This window comes from Sinocyclocheilus anshuiensis, unplaced genomic scaffold (assembly GCF_001515605.1).
Source record: "Sinocyclocheilus anshuiensis isolate Anshui unplaced genomic scaffold, SAMN03320099.WGS_v1.1 scaffold1701, whole genome shotgun sequence".
Lineage (NCBI taxonomy): Eukaryota > Metazoa > Chordata > Actinopteri > Cypriniformes > Cyprinidae > Sinocyclocheilus > Sinocyclocheilus anshuiensis.
In genome coordinates this window covers 77,201-84,659 of record NW_015538007.1, presented here as the reverse complement: position 1 = coordinate 84,659, position 7,459 = coordinate 77,201, and the positions used below count along the sequence as shown (strand labels likewise).

The following is a 7,459-nucleotide window of genomic DNA, read 5'->3' as shown; positions in this document are numbered from 1 at the left end:
TAATTGGGGTTGGAGCTAAACTCTGCAGGACACCGGCCCTCCAGGACCGAGTTTGGGCAGCCCTGCCATAGAGGGTTAATTTAGATATTACCATAAAGTAAATGACTTTAGGTTACCTGGCGAGCATTGTTGTGGATGTAGTGTTCAGTTTAAATATAATTTTTTAATTTTCTTTTATCTTGCTTTCTTTTAATTTCACTATTTCAGTTTAACGAATAAAATGGTTATTTTATAGTACTAGAACTTATAGTGTACTTTCACAATAAAGTACTGGATAGTTTAAGGTAACTATATGGGTTAAGGTTAGGTTTAAGCCTAGTTATTACCCTGTTATTGTAATTGCTAATAGTATGTACATGAGGAATATGACCATACAAGAAATTGCTACCAATAAAACAGTACAACACACACTAGATTATTTCAGCAGAAGTACAGTATTATTACCAACCTATATAGTATTAGCATTAGCCATATTACTAAGTGACAGATGAATTTGGCAAAAACATGGTTTAATTTGATCGACGATCGTTGACGTCAGAAACAAAAGACTTTTGATGCATTTTCCTATTCCTTTTAAATGTTGATGTGCATATTTGCATTGCTGTTGTCTTGTTTTTTTTTTTCCAATCTTAACTCAGAACATATAATTTCTTATAACAATTTAATAGAGAATCACTGATATGAAAGATACAGGAACTGCTAAGGCATTGAGGCAGGAACAGCTTGACTTACCCAGCATGCTAGAGAGCCAGAGCGCAAGGTCTTCCTTCATGGGCAGCAAACTGGCCTCATGTCTGCTGGCCAGCCACTGACTGTACTGCTGCAGATCTGTGAGGCCCGGACCAGCCGGCTGCTGCTTACCACTCAGAGGACTGAACATGCTTCAGAAAACAGAGAGGAACATCTACATCAGTACAACTAAATTACAGTAACTCAATCATTCAGCTTTGACCAAATCCCTCAAATGAATTATTTCACTTTCCCCCAGAGCACAAACGTCATCTGATCATTCAAGCCCTTTCTGTTGTTTCACAGTAGACTCTTATCCTCTATACCAGGGGTGCCCAAACTCGGTCCTGGAGGGCTGGTGTCCTGCAGAGTTTAGCTCCAACTTGCCTCAACACACCTGCCGGGAAGTTCCTAGCATGCCTAGTAAGAGCTTGATTAGCTGGTTCAGGTGTGTCTAATTGGGGTTGGAGCTAAACTCTGCAGGACACCGGCCCTCCAGGACCGAGTTTGGGCAGCCCTGCTCTATACCGATCTTCTCATCACAGTCCAGCTCCGGACTCCAGCTTTTGGAGCTCCAGCTTTTGACTCTATCTTCTCTGTCCTGTGATATCATATTCACTCGCTTTTTTTTTTAAAGACAGGACACACACTGTGATTCTTCTCTGACCCAAAAGCTCTTTACACAAATGAACATGCTCCCAATGAAACATCAGAATTAGTTGCAATGCATTAGATATAATTTTGTCACATTCAAAAAATCCAAGCATTTAGTAGAATTGTCATCTGTCTTGTTTGGTGTTTTACTAAAAACAACAGTCTTTAAAATTATGACCGGACTTGGCAGGACATCATCTGCAAAGAAGAATAGTGGGTGAAAACTGAAAGTAAATTGATAGGGACCGTCGAACACTAAAAAGAATTGTGTCCAAACTGCACACAAATACTGCAGCAATAGTGACCGCAAACCTCAAATTCGACCCTGTTTCCACAAAAACCTAACACAGAGAATTTCACAGCCAACGTGCATGAAAAAGCTGCAACTAATTTGTAAAATAAACGTTTGCTAAAACGTTTAATCACAGACACCAAGGCTAAAATTTGAAAAAAGGTGTCATGATCATCACCTCATCAAATTATGTTGGTTTTACCCCCATCCTTAGTCCACAGTACAAGCAAATCATACACAACAGGCGGGTTAATATGGTTCTTCTGAATATATAACATATCTCGGAAAATCTTGTTACTTTATATCATTGCTGCTTGAAGTTTTGTTCCATAGTTAGAATGCATTAAATGCAGTGGTTTGGTGTTTTACAAATGCAGAAAAGTGGTGATAATATGTGATGCCAGCCAGCATTGCGAGGGATTTCCCTTTACCCATAATTCATGCGAGGAACTAGAGAGAAGTTATGAGTTCTGAGAAGTGTATATATATCTTCAGTGATGCAGAACGGGACCTCTTCCTAAGTTTTGCTCTCCTGTATCCCACTGAGCAACCTGGAAATGAGGACTCGGGTCCAACAGTCGTCACTTTGTTGGGGTGGGCTCTGAATGGCTGGCAGGCGAAGTCGAACTGAAAGTCAATCTGTAGATTTTCCTTGTTCCACAAAATAGAACGCCAGAGTTCACTTTACCTGCCAAACGTCAGTCAGATAAAGCCAAACCTCCTCTTTCGTTCTCTTTCTGAAAGAGCTCCTGTTCTGGAAAAGGTTGAGAAAAAAAGAAACCAGAGAAATGAAAGAGGTGTTACTGGCTCTCTAAACAATAAAAAAAAGAGGACACACTGTCCCATTTGGACAAAGGCAAGGTGAACAGCAGTCCACTAAAAATATCAGTTCTGTCTGTCTGCTCTTAATATTTCCCAGACAGATTCAGTGTGCATTGGGTGTTGAGTGAGAAAGCTGATACGAAAGAATGTGAGAATGACCTTATTAGTGTTGCCTGCATCTTTATTATATTTCTAAGCAATCAGATCTGGCAGACAATAAAACAGATGAGATAGATTCAGTACAGTTACATTGAAAGAGGGAGCCAAGAAACAGACCTGAATAGCACAGGGACTTAAGAGTTGGCAACCACCAAGAAAGCTCCCAGAATCCCCAAACAAAACCTACAGAACACTCTAGCCCTAGAACTTACATGTACCTTTAAGGTATTAATATGCAACCTTTAGGGGGTAAATAAGGTACCTTTTTTGAACCTCCTTTAGCAACCACATCGGACAAGGGTCAATGACATGGCACTCGTTATTTCATATAGATCTGTTAAATTAGTCACAATACATTAAAAATGCACTTCATACATGCAATGCATTCACCTGATTACATATTTTCTGTGAGGAACAATATTCTAATTTCTGACTTAAAAATTCCATTTATTTATTTATGTATTTATTTTTTTATTTTATTTATTTATTTAAACATAAAAATGTGGGTGATAGAACCATTTTATCATAACAAAAAAAATCATCATTAAAATAATTAAATTCTTGTTTGCAGTTTGGCATAATCTTAGAAAAAAAAAATCTAATAATTTTATAAAAATGTATATATCTTGAATCAAATATTTGAATAATATTTTTCGTATTTTTATGATAATGCATGGTTAGTAAAATGTCTCCTTAAAACATAATATTTAAGAATGAACAATTAGGCCTAATTATGAAAAAATATTTACTTGTAAAAAATGGTTTTACCTTGAAAAATATTATAAAGAAATCATAAATTAAAAATATTAGTTGCAGAGGATAAGCAGTTTGAATAATAGATGGATTATATATATATTTTTTGTAATTATCATATCTAACAAACATGCAAAGAATACTAAGAACTTGGCTGCATTTTTAAAATATGTTTCCTATTTTTTTATCATGATCTCTTTTCTATTTGCCACAGATCATCAAGTAACCACTCAGAACAATACTGATAATGAGACTTCTGGTTTTCCAGACAGGAACCACTCAGATTTTCTTCCAAGTGACTCTTAAAAGAAAAAAAAATTGAAAAAAAAAATGTTTAAAACCAGACATAGGTTCAGTCAAATCTCTGACTACTCAACATTTCCTGACACCATGGCATCTACACAAACGGCATGGTCACCACCTGGAAACTGATGCTCAGCAAACACAAACCCGCAGAGTTCACAGACAGAGAGGACATTTACAGTGCATTCAACACCACACATATGAACACACATATTGAGCACATATGGCTGAAACCAAAGGTCAGTGTACAGTGTGACACACTCAAACCTTTAGCTGGGACGATTATATTAAACAACGTAATATTCTTTCACAGTCAATATTTTTCTAGCAAACAGTAGCAACAGAGTGAAAGGCAGTAGGTGTTCTCCATATGCTGTGTGCATTTTCCATCCATAAACCATAAATGTTGACTAATGCAGAAATGATAACTGTTAATACTTCAGCTCACATATCTAATTCTGTTGCAGTTATTTGATCCTCAATGCTGTGTCATGTTCAACAAGCTCAGGGCACACAATGTATTGTGTCCACATTATCTAAACACAACCAGAAGTTTGGCCTTTTGCATGCAAGTTCAGTTCAAAGTATATTTTCTTCCCCAGTTAAGCAAAGATTTGGTCTAGTTGCATGCACAATCCAGTTACTTCATTTTTCATGTATCACCCTGGCTTTAATTATGTTCACGGGCTATTACACACTTTAACTGTTCGTTTTAAATGCACAATAACCCATTTTACTGAGGCAGCTCATATGCGAGAAAAACTCAGATACCTTCGGCAGTCTGAGGAGAAAAGCTTTTATGTTCTGTTTTCAAGTGGGCATGCTTGACATTTTATGGCTGTAGTAATATTTCAGAGCTGCTGGTGCTTTCATGCGCTATTTCTGACACAAAGAGAAACCACAAAAACAGACTGCATTGTACAGATGCATCTAAAATATAAAATGCATTTCCCCAAAACTATTTCTGCAAAAAAAAATAAGTAGGTATTTTGCCAACTTGAAGGAACAAAGTTATTACGTTTTATTTTATTACAGAAACCACAAAAACAGACTGCATTGTACAGATGCATCTAAAATATAAAATGCATTTCCCCAAAACTATTTCTGCAAAAAAAAAATAAGTAGGTATTTTGCCAACTTGAAGGAACAAAGTTATTACGTTTTATTTTATTAAGAATATTTATCTTATACCTATCTTATTTCATTAAGATCTATCTATCTATGGAAAACGTTTGTCATTCCCAAAAGTAGCCTATACACTTACCCTGCAGAATGCTGTGCCTGCAGTCGGTTCTTCAACAGCAGACGGTCGTTTCCAATGAATTCATGCTTTTGTCAGCACAGGGTGCTCAGACTGTTGTTCACCGTGACACTGAGCCTCAAAGACACGACTGTCATTGCGGGTCTCAGTTCAAAGTGCGCTCCTGCGAGACTCATCGCGCAATCTCACCGCCTCCCTGAGCGACGCGACGCGACGCGTCTTTATCTGCGCGACTGGGAGCTACGGAGCTGCACAACAATATGAAACTAGACCCGTAGTAGAGAGAGAACAAAAAAAGAAGAAAGAAAGAAAAAAAACTGACCGGGAAAAAAAGGTAATTAGATCCCAAAAGGCACCAAGTCCTGCTTGGAGTATATCGTCTTGGAGAGTCTATGGGTGCCGACATCAGATGAGCCGGTCACCTTTAGTGCACTGACTGATCGATTCAAAGATGCATTAAATTCAGGACCAGCATTAAAAGAGGAGACAGAAACTGAACTCAATACACTCAAACGAGAAGCTGGAGACTTTACTGTAGCAGGCATTAGTATATGGACTGATCTAATCATTCAGCTAAAGCTGTAGATACATCATCATTTTTTTTAACATTTGATGTGAATTTAACTAATGAAAATGTTATATTTGAGGATAGAAGTGTGTGCATTTTTTTTCCCTACACGTTTTATAATTATTAAAAAATGTGTCATGTTTTTATATTTTAACACTGGGTTTTCCTCGTTGAAACGGCAATTACTTTGTTGTCATTTTTTTGATATCATGTTTTGTTTTATTGTTTTGTCAATTTGTATGTTTTGTAACCATTTTAAGTTGAACTTTCTGAAAATTATTTTGTTCCTCAGCATTGAAATAATAAATAAATGAGAACTACAGAAAAGGAACAACAGCCCTCTGCCTCAGGCTCCCAGCAGACAGAGGGCGACAGTGCTCTTCACACCATCAGCCATGTGCTTTATCTAATGACTGGAGTCCTCCTGGCATTTTATTTACAGATGAAGAATTAATAAAGCTCTTAAACAGTATCTGTTACTGTTGTCATCATGTCTGAAGTTTCTGTATTTCCTGAGGAATTATGTCATGTGAGTAGATCAGTGATATTCTGCCTCATTAAATACCTCTTGAGATGCATAATACAGAAACTCGGTCCTCCTCTCAGGCTTAGGAAATCTAAAATATCAGGTAATTTCATTTAAAGTTTTTTAAATGTTCCTGCCTAAAATAGCCTAATTCTTATAAACTCAGAAAGTCGTGTGGAAAACAACAACAATAATAAATAAATTATCCTGATGCTCTTTCACCAAATATATTTACTTGAAGTATCCCTGAGATATTAAAATACAATTTTAATAATGAAGTATCACATTTTCATGTTCTTGGCTCTCTGATGTTGGTTATGGTCACATGACATGCAGGTAAACAAATCAAATATTTCTTTTTTTTTTTTTAGTATGTGTTTTATTTTGATTGATTTTAAAAAATATTTATTTGAATTTAATATTTTTTTATTATTATTATTATTATTTAATTAATTATTAGCTTTTCACTAAACTCATAACCCCCTGCAGTTCCTTCACAAACCCAGTCTGAGAAACCTTGACATAATGTAATATTTAATGCATGTCATGTTGTTAATAACAATAAATGGGATATATTTTCTTAATCTTTGTATTTTTATATCAATATGGTACAAGATTATCCTATTTAAATTCATGTGACTAATAAGAAACTTCAAAAGTAATCTAAAAGTATTCTGATTATTTTACCTAATGTGTAATGTAATGGATTATGTTACTTACTACAATTGTTGTAATGTAATTTGGAATCAGTAACGGATTACAATTTGTAAGTAATCTACCCAGCTCTGTATATATATATATATATATATATATTGCACAGTAGGCTTATTCTGTATTTCATCTGTATAATTAAAAAATACACCCCTTCATTAAAGAGAGATGCTGCTGGGCTGCACTGAATAGGCTGCGTGACAGATGGTGGCATCCCTGTCACCTTGGCAACCGTTGGCATTAAGCACAGGATTCCATTTGAAATCGAGGAAGAGGCCAGGCAGCGAATGCGTGCGCCTCTTACACGGGTCCCCGGGGACACGCAGACGCGTGCTTCGTGGGCTGGGTTTCATATGTCTGTCACATTAAGGAGGAGGAGAAAGAGATCGGGAATCTGCATGGGCTGGGGTCACTCCACGTTCAGTGATTTATGAGGTCACTTGAGGTTGTCGAAACCAGCAATGAAGTCGCATTGCTTATGACTTCATCTGAAATCTCAACAGCATCGTGCTGTTTGCTGATGCTTTAAAAGAGGACCTCATTTCCTTTTCAAACAGGTCGTGTTCTCTTACTAAATAGCCTACAGAAGCAGTCCATCTAATCTGATCTCGAAATGGATCTGATGTCCTGTGACAAGCAGAGTCTTTACGACGAATTCATCCTGCTACATTTTTTATCACA

The 7,459-nt window shown here is 36.7% G+C and overlaps 1 long non-coding RNA gene across 1 annotated transcript in view; it reads right to left on the bottom strand.

Moving 5' to 3' along the window:
• Positions 1-5,195, bottom strand: part of LOC107677437 (uncharacterized) — a 12,187-nt gene extending 6,992 nt beyond the window's left edge. Inside the window, exons 1-2 of the long non-coding RNA XR_001632840.1 lie at positions 4,977-5,195; positions 733-881 (exon numbers count right to left, since the gene is read on the bottom strand). This is a non-coding gene — a long non-coding RNA (uncharacterized LOC107677437). The remainder of the gene's footprint in view (positions 1-732; positions 882-4,976) is intronic.
• Positions 5,196-7,459: the final 2,264 nt, after the last annotated feature.